Source organism: Dendrobates tinctorius, unplaced genomic scaffold (assembly GCF_039654945.1).
Source record: "Dendrobates tinctorius isolate UK_male_01 unplaced genomic scaffold, ASM3965494v1 ptg000165l, whole genome shotgun sequence".
In the NCBI taxonomy this organism is placed as follows: Eukaryota; Metazoa; Chordata; class Amphibia; order Anura; family Dendrobatidae; genus Dendrobates; species Dendrobates tinctorius.
In genome coordinates, this window is record NW_027361832.1 from 33,638,819 (window position 1) to 33,658,701 (window position 19,883).

Sequence of the window (19,883 nt, forward strand, 5' to 3'; positions counted from 1 at the left end):
ACATGATCGCGGTGTACCGGGGGTTAAAGGGAAGCATCGGCAGGGAGGGCGCTCCCTCCGTGCTTCCCTGAGCCCCCCACGGCAGCGCAATGTGCAGCGCTGCTGCGGGGGGCTCCTTTCCTCCAGGCCCCCGAATCCAAGGTGGCAACGGGGGCCTTCGGGGGCCTGAGGAAGCTGGCTTCCTCAGTGCCTGCAAAGCGCAGTCATGAGGAAGCCTTCTCCAGTGCCTGTGTCAGATCGCTGATCTGTCACAGTGATCTGTGATGTGACAGATCAGCGATCTGTCACAGGACAGTGATGTCCCACCTGGGACTATTTAATAAAGTAAAAAAAAAAAAAAAGTGTTAAAATAATTAAAAAAAAATCGCCAAATAAATTAGAAAAAAATAAAAATATTCCCCCAATAAATCCATTTTTTGGAAATAATAAAAAAAAAAACAATAAAAGTACACATATTAGGTATCGCCGCGTCCGTAATGACCCGCCCTATAAGACTGTCCCATTAGTTAACCCCTTTAGCGAACCCCTTAAAAAATAAAAATAAAAAACGAAGCAAAAAATAATGATTTATTATCATACCGCCAAGCAAAAAGTGTAATAACGCGCGATCAAAAAGACGCATATAAATATCCATGGTACCGCTGAAAATGTCATCTTGTCCCGCAAAAAACAAGCTGCCACACAGCATCATCAGCGAAAAAATAAAAAAGTTATAGCTCGCAGAATAAAGCGATGCAAAAATAATTATTTTTTATATAAAATAGTTTTCATTGCATAAAACCGACAAAAACATAAAAAAACGAACTAATTGAGGTATCGCTGTAACCGTACTGACCCAAAGAATAAAACTGCTTTATCAATTTTACCGCACGCGGAACGGTGTAAACGCACCCCCCCAAAAGAAATTCATGAAACGCTGGTTTTTGTTCATTCTGCGTCCCAAAAATAGGAATAAAAAGCGATCAAAAAATGTCACATGCCCAAAAATGGTACCAATAAAAATGTCAACTCGTCCCGCAAAAAATAAGACCTCACATGACTTGGTGGGTCAAAATACGGAAAAATCATAGCTCTCAATATGTGATGATGCAAAAACTATTTTTACAATAAAAAGCGTCTTTTAGCGTGCGACAGCCGCCAAACATAAAAACCGCCATAAATAGTAAATCAAACCTCCCGATATCACCCCCTTAGTTAGAGAAAAATAATAAAATTAAAAAAAAAGTATTTATCTCCATTTTCCCATTAGGGTTAGGGTTAGGGCTAGGGTTAGGGCTAGGGTTAGGGTTAGGGCTAGGGTTAGGGCTAGGGTTAGGGCTCAGATTAGGGTTAGGGGTGTGTTGGGGTTAGGGTTGGAGTTATAATTGGGGGGTTTCCACTGTTTGGGCACATCAGGGGCTCTCCAAATGCAACATGGCGTCTGATCTCAATTCCAGCCAATTCTGAGTTGAAAAAGTCAAATGGTGCTCCTTCCCTTCCAAGCTCTGCCATGCGCCCAAACAGTGTTTTAACCCCACATGTAGAGTATCAGCCTACTCAGGACAAATTGCAAAACAATTTTTGGGGTCAAATTTCTCCTGTTACCCTTAGGAAAATAAAAAATTGGGGGCAAAAATATCATTTTTGTGGAAAAAAATGATTTTTTTATTTTCACGTCCGAGTGTTATAAACTTCTGTGAAGCACTTGGGGGTTCAAAGTGCTCACCACACATCTAGATAAGTTCTGTGGGGGGTCTATTGTCCAAAATGGGGTCACTTGTGGGGAGTTTCAATAGTTTAGGTACATCAGGGGCTCTCCAAACGCACATGACACCTGCAGACCATTCCATCAAAGTCTGCATTCCAAAACGTCACTACTTCCCTTCCGAGCCCCAACGTGTGCCCATACAGTAGTTTTCTCCCACATATGGGGTGTCAGCGTACTCAGGCCAAATTGGACAACAACTTTTGGGGGTCCAATTTCTCCTGTTACCCTTGGGAAAATGAAAAAATTGGGGACTAATTGATCATGTTTGTGGAAAAAATACGAATTTTTTATTTTCACGCCCGGGCGTTATAAACTTCTGTGAAGCACTGGGGGGTTCAAAGTGCTCACCACACATCTAGATAAGTTCCTTGGGGGGTCTAGTTTACAAAATGGTGTCATTTGTGGGGGGTTTCCACTGTTTAGGTACATTAGGGGCTCTCCAAAGGCAACATGACACCCGCAGACCATTCCATCAAAGTCTGCATTCCTAAACGTCACTACTTCCCTTCCGAGCCCCGACGTGTGCCCATACAGTAGTTTTCTCCCACATATGGGGTATCAGCATACTCAGGACAAATTGGACAACAACTTTTGGGGTCCAATTTCTCCTGGTACCCTTGGGAAAATAAAAAAATGGTGACTAAAATATCATGTTTGTGGAAAAAATACGAATTTTTTATTTTCACGCCCGGGCGTTATAAACTTCTGTGAAGCACTGGGGGGTTCAAAGTGCTCACCACACATCTAGATAAGTTCCTTGGGGGGTCTAGTTTCCAAAATGGTGTCATTTGTGGGGGGTTTCCACTGTTTTGGTACATCAGGGGTTTTCCAAACGCGACATGGTGTCCGATCTCAATTCCAGCCAAAAACGTCAAATGGCGCTGCTTCCCTTCCGAGCTCTGCCATGCGCCCAAATAGTGGTTTACCCCCACATGTGGGGTATCAGCGTACTCAGGACAAATTGCACAATAACTTTTAGGGTCCTGTTACCCTTGGAAAAATAAGAATTGAGGGTGAAAAGATCATTTTTGTGGAAAAAATATGATTTTTTAATTGTATGGCTTTATGTTATAAACTTCTGTGAAGCCCATGGGGGTTCAAAGTTCTCACCACACATCTAGATAAGTTCCTTAGGGGGTCTAGTTTCCAAAATGGTGTCATTTGTGGGGGGTTTCCACTGTTTTGGTACATCAGGGGTTTTCCAAACGCGACATGGTGTCCGATCTTAATTCCAGCCAAAAACGTCAAATGGCGCTGCTTCCCTTCCGAGCTCTGCCATGCGCCCAAATAGTGGTTTACCCCCACATGTGGGGTATCAGCGTACTCAGGACAAATTGCACAATAACTTTTAGGGTCCTGTTACCCTTGGGAAAATAAAAAAAGGGGTGAAAAGATCATTTTTGTGGAAAAAATATGATTTTTTAATTGTACCGCTGTACGTTATAAACTTCTGTAAAGCCCTTGTGGGTTCAAAGTTCTCACCACATATCTAGATAAGTTCCTTGGGGGGTCTAGTTTCCAAAATGGGGTCACTTGTAGGGGGTTTCCACTGTTTAGGTACATCAGGGACTCTCCAAACGTGACATGGCGTCCAATCTGAATTCCAGACAATTTTGCATTGAAAAAGTCAAACGGCGCTCCTTCCATTCTGAGCTCTGCCATGCACCGAAACAGTGGTTCCCCCCCACATATCAGGTATCTGCGTACTCAGGACAAATTGCACAATAACTTTTGCAGTCCAATTTCTCCTGTTACCCTTGGTAAAATAAAAAAAATTGAACCTGAAGTATTTTTTTTATGAAAAAAAGTTAGATGTTCATTTTTTTTTAAATATTCAAAAAAATTCCTGTGACGCACCTAAAGGGTTAATAAACTTCTTGAATGTGATTTTGAGCACCTTAAGGGGTGCAGTTTTTAGAATGGTGTCACTTTTGGGTATTTTCTATCATATAGACCCCTCAAAGTGGCTTCAAATGTGATGTGGTCCTAAAAATAAAATGGTGTTGTAAAAATGAGAAATCGCTGGTCAACTTTTAACCCTTATAACTTCCTAACAAAAAAAAATTTTGGTTCCAAAATTGTGCTGATGTAAAGTAAACATGTGGGAAATGTTAGTTATCAAGTTTTTTGTGTGCCGTATCTCTGTGATTTAAGGGCATAAAAATTCAAAGTTGGAAAATTGCGAAATTTTCAAAATTCTTCGCCAAATTTCCGTTTTTCTCACAAATAAACGCAAGTTATTTGAATGAAATTTTACCACTAACATGAAGTACAATATGTCACGAGAAAACAATGTCAGAATCACCGGGATCCATGGAAGCGTTCCAGAGTTATGACCTCATAAAGGTACAGTGGTCAGAATTGTAAAAATTGGCCCGGTCATGAACGTGCAAACCACCCTTGGGGGTGAAGGGGTTAAACAGACTTTCAAAGAGGAAGCTCACAAAAATAAGCCTAATGGCTGAATTGGTGACCACTATCTGAAATTCCAAAATGGAGCAAAAAAATGAAAAGTACAAGAGCAAAAGGAAAAAAAAATATAAAAATGACACAAATAGGGTTGTTATGTAAATATACAATAGCCACAGTAAATATACTATATACGTATAGCAACAAAAGCATTGTCTTGCCTTTTTTTGTTTTTGGTGGATCAATATTGCTTCAAATAGTATAAATATAAATAATTATAATAAAAATAGCTGCAACAAACATATATAAAAGGAATATATTCAATATCTATAGTGCTTGCTTGTTTTTTATATTATGTGAGCTATGATCAGGACAAGCTGCCTCCTTCAGTAAAATACAATATATAATGCTATGGTTACACAATAAAGCACACCCTGCAAAATGGTTGCTCAATACCAGTGTCTATACCACTTAAACTCTGGGATCATCAGGTAAGTAACAACATTTGGACAGCAAGTCAATAAGCGTATGAAAGCTCTTCAATAAAGAACTGATCCAGACCACTGCACTATTTGAGTATTTAGCCTTTTTATTGACAAATATTACTTTGAACAAACATTAGGAATTCCCATATCAATCACTACCACAAAATACTACCTTGTTTCCATAAAATGCTGCTTGCGATGAAAAAAACTCTCAATAAAAGGAAAGGCTTGTTTCTTTCTGGCCAGGATCCGCTCATCTTTCAGTATATCTGTCAATTACAAAGAAATGAAAAGTCAATGACAAATTTCCCCCAAATTATCCATATGCAAAGCAACTAATGGGCACAGTGTATTTACAAAGCACAAAATAAATTAATACTGTATTTATCACACAAGTTAAGATATGAAATTGAACTGGTGAGAATGATTTACGTGCTGGATTACAATATTGGCAGCTTTATAGAGTGAAATGTCACTACGGTACTGCAGCCTCAAGTTTTATATTTCCTCCTTTGAAATCCTGTCAGTTTCATGAACACTAAAGAGTTTAATCAATGTTTGCATTGCAACTACATTGGCATTTTTTTTAAACTCCAAAGGCAATAGCCGACTGTTGTATTATTTCTGAATTTCATTTCGAAGCATATATATATTTCACACATTAGAAGAATTAAAATAAATTTAGAACAAAGCCAATTTTTGTCAAAATAATAGTATAAATGCTCATAAACATGGCATAGGAATGTAGAGACATCTATATAGTGACACAAGGTAGAATAGCTCATCAAACGTGTACAAGGCCAATCACATTACACTAAGTTCAGAAACAAAAAAATCCCTGAGTGCCTCTGTTCAAAATGAATTCCCAGTAAAAGTCGACTAGCAAATAAGTCCTTGAGTATCACATAATAGCTTAACTTCCTTAGGTAGGCATTGAAACAATGACATATCTTAACCCATTCTTGACAAGATGATTTTTCATTTATATGCTTTCAATTTTTCCTCCTTTTCTTCGAAGAGTCATAGATTTTTTATTATTCAAATGAAATAGACAAATGGATAATAATAATAATCCTTATTTTTATATAGAGCTAACATATTGTGCAGCGTTTCACAGTTTGCACAAATTATCATCACTGTCCCTGATGGGGCTCACAATCTAAATTCCCTATCAGTATGTATTTGGAATGAGGGAGGAAACCGGAGAACCCGGAGGAAACCCACGCAAACACAGGGAGAACATACAAACTCCTTGCAGATGTTGTCCTTGGTGGGATTTGAACCCAGGACCCAAGCACTGCAAGCAGCATATATTGTAATTTTGAATTACACTATCCATTTAATCACATGTACTGGAAAATGAGAAAAAATCCAAATGCTGTTAAATTGAGAACAAACCGCAATCCTGCAATTCTGGATTTTCTTTTCACACCTTACATTATATAGTAAAAAATGACTGGGCAGTACAATTCTCCATGACACTTGGATTGCTTTGATTTTAAGGGGATTGTTCAGTACTAGGACAACCCCTTCTTGATCTAAACATTTGGCACCAATAAAATAAAAAAAGCTTGTATTCACCCCTCCTCTTCCTGCACCACACCAGCGCCATTCCAATAGTGTCGACGCTCACGGTCCTGGAGCTCCTGTGCATTTGTAAGAACTGTAGTGCCTGATATCTAATCAGTGGTGGAATCACTGTCCCTGCCTTCGTACAAACTGAAAATTAAGAGGAAGTCAAAAATCAGCTGTAGCCCTGACTTCCTTTTCATGTTCAATTCTGCAGAAGATGGGGGCAGTGACACCAGTGTTGATTGGGCGCCGGGCACCGTGTGTCATGGAACCAATCAAGAGCCCCGGGACTAGCACAGCAGGTAAGTATAAGCTTTTTCCATTATTTATTGGGGACAAATATATAGACCAAGAAGGGGTTGTCTCTTTCAACCTGCATTGTTTTTATTTTATTTAAGTAGTGAAAAAAATTGAAAATCATAGAAGAGAAAAATATTTTGCTTGTGTCACCATAACATAATCAAAATGTAACGTTTTAAATTTTGACTGCTTGTTTTTTGCACTTTTATATGACATTTATATTGATACTAGAGTTGAGCGACTTTTGGTTTTTTAGGGTCGCGTTTCGTTTCGTGAAACCCGACTTTTCCAAAAGTCGGGTCGAGCAAGATCGTCCGATTATAGGGAAAAGTCGGGGTCGTCCCGAAACACGAAACCCAATGTAAGTCAATGGGGAATAAAAGTCGGCAGTGAGAGGAGGACAGGAAACACACCTACAGTGCCCATTTGAATGCCAAAAGCATCAATTCTTCTTACTTAAGCTTGTCAACCTTAATTAACTTCATAATACAAGTTACGCACTGAAAAATGGGGGTTATTTGGCTAAATTTGTGGGGGGGGGAGGGCTGGCTGCAGGTTTTCATGTGCCCTGGGCGAAAGAGCGCCCCTTTAACACATACCACAACTCATCATGCTCCGATACGGCAGAGAAATAGCGGTATAGTACAATGAAAAATACCTCACTTTTTACATCTCATGACGAGGCCCATCTATTTCTCCATACAAAATCATTGGTCCCATATAATGTTTGATACAGTATATGATGAGCTCCACATAATGCTACAGTATATGTTGGTCCCCATGGATGAAGCTCCACTGTCTTATGGGCCCAAATAATGCTCCAAACATAATGGGCCCCATTTCTAATGCTCTAGTGTATAATGGGCCCTGTAAATGCTGCTCCAGTGTCTGATGTCCACCTTTGGAATGTTCTAGTGTATGGTGGGCCCCATCTATCATTCTCCAGAGTATAGTGCTCCCCAAAAATTGCTGTCCCAACATTGAAAACAATCAAATAAGTCTCCTCGCTAGGGAATCCCTGTACTTGTCTGGACAGGTGCTGTAGCTTGCTTAACAGCTCGCCAGCCGTTCTCAAGCCCATTATGGATTGCACGTGATTGCACAAAGGTTAGAAAGGGTACCGTATCCCTGGATAACATGTATGGATAGCGTACACATTCAAAATATATGTCTATACAGCATGAGGCAGGCTCAGACGGTGTTAGGCCCAGTATGGATTGCACGTCATTGCACAAAGGTTAGAAAGGGTACCGTATCCCCGGATAACATGTATGGATAGCGTACACATTCAAAATATATGTCTATACAGCATGAGGCAGGCTCAGACGGTGTTAGGCCCAGTATGGATTGCACGTCATTGCACAAAGGTTAGAAAGGGTACCGTATCCCCGGATAACATGTATGGATAGCGTACACATTCAAAATATATGTCTATACAGCATGAGGCAGGCTCAGACGGTGTTAGGCCCAGTATGGATTGCACGTCATTGCACAAAGGTTAGAAAGGGTACCGTATCCCCGGATAACATGTATGGATAGCGTACACATTCAAAATATATGTCTATACAGCATGAGGCAGGCTCAGACGGTGTTAGGCCCAGTATGGATTGCACGTCACTGCACAAAGGTTAGAAGGGGTACCGTATCCCCGGATAACATGTATGGATAGCGTACACATTCAAAATATATGTCTATACAGCATGAGGCAGGCTCAGACGGTGTTAGGCCCAGTATGGATTGCACGTCATTGCACAAAGGTTAGAAAGGGTACCGTATCCCCGGATAACATGTATGGATAGCGTACACATTCAAAATATATGTCTATACAACATGAGGCAGGCTCAGACGGTGTTAGGCCCAGTATGGATTGCACGTAATAGCGTACACATTCAAAATATATGTCTCAGGAGGCAGGCTCAGACGGTGTCAGGCACAGTATGGCTTTGACGGCCCAGATTACACAGCGGAGGAGCAGGGAGAGGTAAAGATTGCAAATGCTGGGGCCCTGGCCAAGCAAGGGGGGCCCACTCATGGGCGTCGGTACTGGCACTGGGCCCCTCATAGTACAGCGGTGTGTCTGACGGCGGGTGTGCACCACCACCGTCAGAGACACTTGATTGCACTATGAGGGACCCTGTGCCAGTGCCCGCGCCCAAGAGTCGGCCTACCCACCTGTCCAGGGCAGCGGCACTCGCACGGTGTCGTGCGGTAGGTGGTGACCCCGGCCATGGGGGGGGAGGCAGCACAGTTATGGAGTTTTAGAAAGTGGCATATTTTGATGTTGGACATTCAGCTGATGCAAAAGGCGAAATAGGTGAAGTACCAGGAAGAGGTGGACCAAAGCAAGCCATTTTTCTGTCACCCTATGTGTCATCAGGGGAAGGTGGGACAAAATCCTTGGAAACCCATGCGTGGTTCATTTTAATGAAGGTTAGATCATCCACATTTTGGGTTGACAGACGGGTCCTTTTTTCTGTCAGGATTGATCCAGCTGCAGTGAAGACTCTTTCCGATAGCACACTTGCAGCTGGGCAAGCGAGCTCCTGTAAGGCATATTGGGCCAATTCAGGCCAGGTGTCCAATTTAGCGGCCCAATAGTCAAAGGGGAATGACCTGTGTGGGAGAACATCGATATGGGAGGAAAAGTAGTTTGTAACCATAGTTGACAACTGCTGTCTCCTGTCACTTTCCATCGATGCAGTATTACCAGTTGTGTGAGCGGTACTTGAAAAATCAGTCCACAACATTGTCATGAAACCCCTGTCTCCAACGCCACTTCTGCTGTGTGCACCACGAACACCTCTGCCAAGCTGCCCCCGGCCCGTACGGCTCGTGTGAGAACCATCACCGCTGCTGTGTGCTGGGAATGCCTCAAGCAACCGATTTACCAGAGTTGCTTGTTTATTAGTCAATATTAGGTCAAGGTTCTCCTGTGGCATGATGTTTTGTAATTTGCCTTTATAGCGTGGATCCAGGATGCTGGTCAACCAGTAGTCGTCATCGTTCATCATTTTGGCAATGCGGGGGTCCCTTTTTAGGATCCGCAAGGCATAATCTGACATGTGGGCCAATGTTCCCGGTGTCAATGATGCACTGCGAGTGCTGGGTGGAGGAGCACTTTCTGGCAAATCCACATCCCTCCAGTCACGCACAAACCCTGTACCAGACCTTGCCACGCCAACATTTTCACTTGCCCCACGAGATGCATCCTCCTCCCCTAAGTAATCATCCCCATCATCCTCCTCCTCCTCCTCTTCTTCCTCCACCTCGTCCAGGAGAGGTCCCTGAGCAGACAATGGCTGAATGTCATCAAGGATTCCCTCCTCCTCTACCTCCTCATCAACATTGGCTGCAGACGCCTGCTCCTTAAGGTGCGTCAAAGTTTGCATGAGCAGACGCATAAGTGGGATGCTCATGCTTAGGATGGCGTCGTCTGCGCTTACCAGCCGTGTGCATTCCTCAAAACACTGAAGGACTTTACAAAGGTCTTTCAGCTTCGACCACTGCACGCCTGTCAACTCCATGTCTGCTCTCAAAGTGCCTGGCCGTGTATCCTCCCACAAATGCATTATGGCCTGCCTCTGCTCGCATAGCCACTCCACCATGTGCAGGGTGGAGTTCCACCTTGTTGCAATGTCGATAATAAGGCGGTGGTTGGGAAGGTGGAGCAATCGCTGCAGCTTCTGCATATGAACGGAGTGTACAGGCGACCGGCGGATGTGCGCGCACAGTCTTCGCACCTTCTGGAGCAGGGCTGTTAACTCTGGATAATTATTGAGGAAGCACTGCACCACCAGGTTCAAGGTGTGAGCAAAGCAAGGTATGTGTCTGAGTTTTGAAAGGGCTATGGCTGCCACAAAATTCCGGCCGTTATCAATAACTACCTTGCCTGCCTCAAGATGTAGACTGCCCAGCCATGACTCAGTTTGTCGCTGAAAGTAGTCGGCCAGTACCTCCGCGGTGTGTCTGTCGCCCAAACACATCATCTGCAACACAACCTGCTGACGCTTTCCACTAGCAGATCGATAGGGGGACACCTCGTGTGCAACACTGGTAGCTGCGGATGGAGTGCTCAAGCGACTGCGCTCTATGGACGAGCTTTCGCTTCTGGAGGAGGAGGAGGAGGGTCGAACGCCTACAGCCAACTGTTTCCTATACCGTGTGCTAGGCAGCACTGTCCCACCACCGATGTCCCCTGTGGACCCTGCATCCACCACATTAACCCAGTGCGCAGTGATGGACACGTAACGGCCCAGGCCATGCCGACTGGACCATGCATCAGTTGTGAGGTGCACCTTTCCGCTCACTGACTGCTTGAGTGCATGGACAATGCGGTCTTTCACATGATGGTGGAGGGCTGGGATGGCTTTGCGAGAGAAGAAGTGGCGACTGGGTAGGTCATGAGTTCGCGGAAAGCTGTGCTTTCCACCAACCGAAAGGGCATCATCTCAAACGAGATTAGTTTGGCAATGTGGGCGTTCAAACCCAGTGTACGCGGATGAGAGACTGAGTACTTTCTTGACCTACTCATAGTGTCTGGGAGGGTGAGCTGGACTTGAGAGCTGCATATGGTGGAAGTAGCGGTGGACAGGGCGGACTGAGAGAGGGTTGATGATGTTGATGGAGTTGGTGTTCTTTCTGATGGCCTAGAATCAGTCTTTCGTTGATATAACAGTGGGATTCCCTGACTGCTGTGGCCTTGCAATGACACCTCAACATTTGCTGCTGTGCTAACTGGTGGGCTTACAGTGGGGGAAACAATGTAGCGTTGCTGACTACCTTCGTTGTGATCAGTTGCACATGTGGCACTTGAGGTTTGGTGTTGTGTCCACGCTTGCAAGTGCATGCTGGTTAAATGTCTAAGCATGCAACTGGTATTCAAATTTTTCAGATTTTTCCCTCGGCTAAAGGTCTTTGCGCACTTCTTACAGATAACCTTGGCCTGATCATGAGGATTTTGTTCAAAAAAGTGCCACACTGCACTCTTCCTACTTTGGCAGACATTTTGCGGCCTAGCACGCTGTGATCTTTTGACCCTCTGGACAAGCTGTCCAGCAACTCTTTTGATGTTTGGAACCTGTCTTTGGAGTGCTCCGGGCCTGCCAGATAACAGCTGTTGCGATGTCGATGTCTGCTGTGGATGCTCCTCATCTGAGCTATTGGAAGCAGCACCCTCTTCCCCCAATGGATGCCAATCTGGGTCAACAACTGGGTCATCCATCACCTCCTCTTCTATGTCATGTGCACCTTCCTCTGTGTCACCGTGTATGGTGGTATAGTGTGCGGGAAGGGGCACCTGAGTCTCATCAGGGTCAGAATCTGGCTCTGTACACTGCGAGGACAATGTAGTGCTCTGAGTGAATGTACCAGCAGAATCATCCATCAGCGGCTGTGCATCAGTGCACTCCATGTCAGATTCATCTTGGCCTGGGTAATTCACCATTTCACTTGATAATCCAGGCATGGTATGTGAAAACAGCTCCATGGAGTAATCAGTAGTATGGCCTGCGTCATCCTTCAATCTTGGTTGGGGTGAAGGACACAAGGAAAGGTGTGGTTCATGAACATGAGCCTCCAATGACGACTCAGTGCTTTTACTTTTTACAACTGAAGAAGAGGAGGCGATAGAGCTGGAGGCTGAGTCAGCAATGTAAGACAAAACTTTTTCCTGATGCTCTGCCTTTAAAAGCGGTTTGCCAACTCCGAGAAAACTAAGCGTTCGAGGCCTTATGTAGCCAGACAATGAAGCAGGGTCAGCACCTCCTGCATTCGGTCCTATTTTGCTCTTGCCACTACCATCAGATCCACCACCAACACCATCATTACCAGCTGCCAACCCCCGCCCAATTCCACGGCCTCTTCCACCAGCCTTCCTCATTTTTGGTAGAAATGTAGACAAAATCCAACAAACTATATAGTAATGTAAAACAAGGTACAAGGTGTCTATAGGACAGGGGAGTTCTAGAATTTCTGCACACACTTGTGGACAGTGGACACTTGTGGATTGTGTGAGGTCCACTGATATCTGAGCGCTATGTGACACGCTCGATGGCACAGCTGCCTGTTACCAAAGTGACGAGAGGATAATGGAGATTTTGAATCTCTGCGTACACTTTTGGACACTGGACACTTGTGGATGGTGTGAGGCCCACTGATATCTGAGCGCTATGTGACACGCTCGATGGCACAGCTGCCTGTGACCAAAGTGACGAGAGGATAATGGAGATTTTGAATCTCTGCGTACACTTTTGGACACTGGACACTTGTGGATGGTGTGAGGCCCACTGATATCTGAGCGCTATGTGACACGCTCGATGGCACAGCTGCCTGTGACCAAAGTGACGAGAGGATAATGGAGATTTTGAATCTCTGCGTACACTTTTGGACACTGGACACTTGTGGATGGTGTGAGGCCCACTGATATCTGAGCGCTATGTGACACGCTCGATGGCACAGCTGCCTGTGACCAAAGTGACGAGAGGATAATGGAGATTTTGTATCTCTGCGTACACTTTTGGACACTGGACACTTGTGGATGGTGTGAGGCCCACTGGTATCTGAGCGCTATGTGACACGCTCGATGGCACAGCTGCCTGTGACCAAAGTGACGAGAGGATAATGGAGATTTTGAATCTCTGCGTACACTTTTGGACACTGGACACTTGTGGATGGTGTGAGGCCCACTGATATCTGAGCGCTATGTGACACGCTCAATGGCACAGCTGCCTGTGACCAAAGTGACGAGAGGATAATGGAGATTTTGAATCTCTGCGTACACTTTTGGACACTGGACACTTGTGGATGGTGTGAGGCCCACTGATATCTGAGCGCTATGTGACACGCTCGATGGCACAGCTGCCTGTGACCAAAGTGACGAGAGGATAATGGAGATTTTGAATCTCTGCGTACACTTTTGGACACTGGACACTTGTGGATGGTGTGAGGCCCACTGATATCTGAGCGCTATGTGACACGCTCGATGGCACAGCTGCCTGTGACCAAAGTGACGAGAGGATAATGGAGATTTTGAATCTCTGCGTACACTTTTGGACACTGGACACTTGTGGATGGTGTGAGGCCCACTGATATCTGAGCGCTATGTGACACGCTCGATGGCACAGCTGCCTGTGACCAAAGTGACGAGAGGATAATGGAGATTTTGAATCTCTGCGTACACTTTTGGACACTGGACACTTGTGGATGGTGTGAGGCCCACTGATATCTGAGCGCTATGTGACACGCTCGATGGCACAGCTGCCTGTGACCAAAGTGACGAGAGGATAAGGGAGATTGTATTGCTTTTAAAAAAGCAGTTTTGAGGAACAGTGGGTAAACAGCAATGCCAGCGTGTCAGGAAGCCTTAAAAGGCAGCCCAACAACCAACACCACTGATACACCACAATATAGCCTCCCCTTGCACTGCACACACAGTGACTTGTGTGTTGTGCAGGCCAAATCGCTAGCAGCAGAAGCAGTTTTTTTGTCTTCTTCCCTGCCTAACGCTCTCCCTATACTAAGATCGGCAGAAGTAAGATGGCGGTCGGCGTGCACGCCCTTTTATACCCCCTGTGACGCCCACCAAAGCAAGCCAATCACTTGCATGCCCTTATGAAAGATGGTGGTGACCCGTGCCTATGTCATCACGTTGCCCACAGTGTCCGTGGATCCTGATTGGCTGAAAAAGAGCGCAAAACAAACTTTTGAAATGCGACTTTGGCGCGTAAGTCGCCGACCTCGTGGCCGACCTCATCCTAGGGTCGGGTTTCGTTTCATGAAACCCGACTTTGCCAAAAGTCGGCGACTTTTGAATTTTTTCGACCCGTTTCGCTCAACTCTAATTGATACCATTTTGGAGTACAGTATATATAAAGTTTAATCCATTTTCTACATTAGACGTACTATTCCGTCATGTGACCTGGGACCTAAGTCCCAAGGATGGAATAATACGTCTAGCGCGATCATCTGCGCTCATGGGGGGAGCCCAGCTGATCGCAGCCGAGTGTCAGCTGATTATCACAACTGATATCCAGCAGTATGTGTCAGGGGCGGTCACGGACTGCCCCGACACATTAACCCCTGGCACACTGCGATCAAACACGATCGCAGTGTACCGGGGGTTTAGGGAAGCATCGGGAGGGAGGGGGCTCCCTCCGTGCTTCCCAGAGACCCCCACAGCAGCGCGATGTGCAGCGCTGCTGCGGGGGTCTCCTTCCCAGCATGTCTCCGAATCCAAAATGGCGGTGGGGACCTTCGGGGGCCAGCAGGGAGGCGGCTTCCGCATGCCTGCAAAGCGCCGGCAGGAGGAAGCCTGCAGCACTGCCTGTGACGGATCGCTGAACTGTCACAGCGATCTGTCACATGACAGTTATGTCCCCCCTGGGACATTGTAATAAAGTTAAAAAAAAATAGTGTAAAAATAATTTATAAAAAATCGCTAAATAAATAAAAAAAATGTTCCCTAATAAATTCATTTTTTGAAAATAAAAAAACAAAACAATAAAAGTGCACATATTTGATATCGCTGCCGTCTGTAATGACCCACCCTATAAAACTGCCCCACTAGTTAAACCCTTTATTAAACCCCTTAAAAAATAAAAATAAAAAGCGAAGCAAAAAATAAAGCTTTATCATCATAAGCCAAACAAAAAGTGCATAACGCGCGATCAAAAAGACGGATATAAATAACCATGGTACAACTGAAAACGTCATCTTGTCCCGCAAAAAACAAGCCACCATACAGTGTCATCAGCGAAAAAAAAAAGTTATAACTTGCAGAATAAAGTGATGCAAAAATAATTATTTTTTATATAAAATTGTTTTCATTGCATAAAAGCGCCAAAACATAAAAAAGACATAAATGAGGTATCGCTGAAACCTTACTGACCCAAAGAATAAAACCGGTTTATCAATTTTACGGCACATGGAATGGTGTAAACGCACCCCCCAAAAAGAATTTCATGAATCGCTGATTTTTGTTCATTCGGCGTCCCAAAAATCTGAAAAAAAAGCGATCAAAAAATGTCACGTGCCCGAAAATGGTGCCAATAAAAATGTCAACTCATCCCGCAAAAAATAAGACCTCACATGATGGGTCAAAATATGGAAAAATTATAGCTCTCAAAATGTGGTGATTTATTCTTACAATAAAAAGCGTCTTTTAGCGTGCGACAGCTGGCAAAAATAAAAGCCCACCATAAATAGTAAATCAAATCCCCTTTATCACCCCCTTAGTTAGGGAAAAATAATAAAATAAAATGTATTTATTTCCATTTTCCCATTAGGACTAGGGTTAGGGTTAGGGCTAGGGTTAGGGCTAGGGTTAGTGCTAGGGTTAGGGCTAGGGGTGTGTTGGGGTTAGGGTTGGAGTTAGAATTGGGGGGTTTCCACTGTTTTGGCACATCAGGGGCTTTCCAAATGTGACATGGTGTCCAATCTCAATTCCAGCCAAAAAAGTCAAATGGCGCTGCTTCCCTTCCGAGCTCTGCCATACGCCCAAATAGTGGTTTACCCCCACATATGGGGTATCAGCATACTCAGGACAAATTGCACAATAATTTTTTGGGTCCTGTTACTCTTGGGAAAATAAAAATAGGGGGTGAAAAGATCATTTTTGTGGAAAAAATATGATTTTTAAATTGTATGGCTGTACGTTATAAACTTCTGTGAAGCCCTTGGGGGTTCAAAGTGCTCACCACATATCTAGGTAAGTTCCTTTGGGGGTCTAGTTTCCAAAATGGGGTCACTTGTGGGGGTTTTCACTGTTTAGGCACATCAGGAGCTCTCCAAACTTGACATGCATCCGATCTGAATTCCAGCAAAATTTGCAGTGAAAAAGTCAAACAGCGCTCCTTCCCTTCCGAGCTCTGCCATGCGCCCAAACAATGGTCCCCCCCACATATCAGGTATCGGCGTACTCAGGACAAATTGCACAATTACTTTTGCTGTCCAATTTCTCCTGCTACCCTAGGTAAAATAAAAAAATTGAACCTGAAATAATTTTTTTTGTGAAAAAAAGTTAAATGTTCATTTTTTTTAAACATTCAAAAAATTCCTGTGAAGCACCTGAAGGGTTAATAAACTTGTTGAATGTGGTTTTGAGCACCTTGAGGGGTGTAGTTTTTAGAATGGTGTAACTTTTGTGTATTATCTATCATATAGATCTCTCAAAGTGACTTCAAATGTGATGTGGTCCGTAAAAATAAAATGGTGTTGTAAAAATGAGAAAATCGCTGATCAAATTTTAACCCTTATAGCTTCCTAACAAAAAAATTTTTGGGTTCCCAAATTGTGCTGATGTAAAGTAAACATGTGGGAAATGTTACTTATTAAGTTTTTTGAGTGCCATATCTCTGTGATTTAAGAGCATAAAAATTCAAAGTTGGAAAATTGGAAAATTGTGAAATTTTCAAAATTTTCACCAAATTTCCATTTTTTTCACAAATAAACGCAAGTTATATGAATGAAATTTTACCACTAGCATGAAGGACAATATGTCACGAGAAAACAGTGTCAGAATCGCCTAGATCCGTTGAAGCGTTCCTGAGTTATTACCTCATAAAGGGACAGTGGTCAGATTTGTACAAATTGGCTCGGGAGTTAACGTACAAACCATCCTTGGTGGTAAAGGGGTTAATCACCTCTTATTGCAGCAGCCAAAAAAAATTCAATTATTGATATATTTCTCATTACAGTCTTTACCAATAAGATTTAATTTATATTTTGATGGAACAGACTTCTAAAAATGTGGAGATAACGTGAACTTTTTTAAAACATTGTTTTTATTTTTAATTGGCGAAGAGGGAGATTGTTTGAACTTGCATATTTATTTTTTCATATTTTTGAAAACTTTTTTTTTAACTTTGCACAGCATTTTGGATTTCCCTTATGGGATTTGGACCTGCAATTATCTGACTATTTATGCTATGCACAGAAATAACACAGTACTGCGCTATATATATAAAAATTCACAGTCTCCTTTCATCAAGGCTAGAGATGAGCGAACCCCTGGGAGTATTTATCAGCCGCCGCCTACTCTCTAAATAAATTATTAAAACAAAAAGAGCATGGTGTATTTTTGATAATCAGCCAGGAAAAACAGACAGCTTTGGGCTGTAACCCTTAGCTGTTAGCTTTAGCAAAGTAGGTTAAGTAAATAAATAATTAAAAAAAAGGCATGGGGCCCCCCATTTTTGACAACCATCCAAGCTAAAGCAGACAGCTGTGGGCTAGTGTTCTCAGGATGGTAAAGAATCATGGATAATGGCCCCCCCAGCCTAAAAAATAGAAGCCCACAACTTTCCAGAAAATGTGCATGTATTATATGTGCAAATTCTGTCTCTTCCCCTTGCCCTGCAGCATTGGCAAGTGGCGTTCATATTTGTGAGGTTGATGTCACCTTTTTATTGTCTGGTGACATCAAGGCCATGGCTCAGAAATAGAGAGGCATCTATGAGACACAGTGGCTCTCTGACCGGTAGTAATGATTTACAGTACAGCCGGTCACAGTTACAGCAGCAGGGTCATGCTGATATCTGACAGCGTGTCCCCACAGTGCTCTGACCAATGGTAACTATCTTACTGCAATCAAAACCGCTGTGAATGTCATGGCCTTAGTAGAAACTCGATCATTTACTGAATTTTGTGGAAAATGCTCAGGAAACCGATCACGAATCTGAATGTGCAATGTTTGTGATGACGTTGAAATTGGCAAACGTTTTCCAAACAAGTTAGCTCATCTCTGTTCATTACAGGTCCTGAATTCTTCAGCAGTGGCTGTAAATACTGCTTTTACAGATTTATAGCAGCGTTTAACAGGTTGAAAGCAACAGGCAGAGATCTGCTCCATTTGCATCTGTTAGAGGCAGACAATTGTTGAATAATGTAGCCATCATCTAATAGCAAAGATGCGTACTCATGTACTTAACAGGCATAAAATGAGGGAGATGACATCTGCCATACCTGTACGTCCAATGGAGTTGATCAAGATTATTAAACCATTTTAAAATGTTAAATCTTCAATGTATTGTAAGGTAATTAGACGCCTTCTTGGGTTCAACATACACAATAAATACTGCAGTCAAACGCACTCCTCTCAGATGCCATTTTCTCTTCTAACTTTTCCATGTTGTCAATAGGAAGAAAATGTCCCTACAGACATCTCTGGCTGCAGCTAAACTCCTTAGATCAAAAGGACTGAGCATTTTACCGCCAATTGTCCAGTTATTGTATACGCTCACATCATGGTAACATTGAAACAGTTTTAATGAACATCAGATAGTCAACTGTTCCCACTAATATCAATTGATTCATACAAAGTGTATCTATTTCATAAGCCTTTCTTAGAAGTTGATGCCTATCTGGTATCCCTATAGATGAGTAACTGACTTTAATTGTGTGATGACAAGAATAATAATGATAATAATAATACGTAGTAGTAGCAACATTAGTAGTTGTAGTAGTAGCTATAGTACAGTGGAAATTATCAGTTCTCTTAAAATTTGAATTTGTCATGTTTGATACATTTTTTTATAAATTTACAGAAAATAGACAACTGTTTGTATCCGTCTACAAATAGCTGTTTACAAATTGATTTTACAAGAAATTGAACTAATGCAAAGCCTCCAATTGTCTTTAAAAGCTATTATTTATAACATTATAACGTCTCTTAGGACAATATCAAATCCCTTTCAAGCTCTTTAACACAAACTTTGCATTAGTAATATCAAAGTAACCTCAACATAGAAACAGACAGTATCCAGGAAGTAACCAACATTTATTAAAACAAAAAAAGCACGCAAACTGACTTTTCATGTTTTTAAAATTACAAAGCAGTCAAAAAATTTATCCCTCATAGTCATTTATGTTTTTTTTCACACTACCCTCCCTATTGCCGCTTTTGCATTACTACATTTTGTTCGAAAAATATTCAGGATTGAGAGTCCTCAGTAGTTGATATCTTTTCAGTTAGCCATTAAAAGGTATCAACTACTGAGGACTCTCAATCCTGAATATTTTTCTATCTACTGGCTAACACGGTACAAAGATATACATCTTTCCTGTATCATACATTTTGTTCAACACTAAAATTAATTTGTGACCGACTTTTCAACTCCAACTTTTTAAAACTTACCAAAAAAAACAACAGAATAAAAAATTCTAGGTAGATAGGTACAAGAACAGAAAGAAAAATGTGGCCGACAACTGCAGTCACATCTATACTAAGATGTGTCTAAGTTTTTTAGATAGAACTAGTAAAACAGTTAAATACCTACATTTTTTAAACATTTTTCTGTATTTCTTAAGAAAAATTCAATTTCCCTTCTGAAAATGGGCAGATAAGAATTATTAGGTAATTATATATCCAAATAAAC

General features: G+C 42.7%; 1 long non-coding RNA gene across 3 annotated transcripts in view; it reads right to left on the bottom strand.

Moving 5' to 3' along the window:
• LOC141053079 (uncharacterized) overlaps positions 1-19,883 on the bottom strand; it is a 694,299-nt gene that overhangs the window by 136,842 nt on the left and 537,574 nt on the right. For 2 of the 3 annotated variants that reach the window (XR_012220964.1, XR_012220963.1), the window contains one exon: positions 4,814-4,910. The exons of the other annotated variant lie outside the window; for it this stretch is intronic. This is a non-coding gene — a long non-coding RNA (uncharacterized lncRNA). The remainder of the gene's footprint in view (positions 1-4,813; positions 4,911-19,883) is intronic. 3 annotated transcript variants of the gene reach the window in all.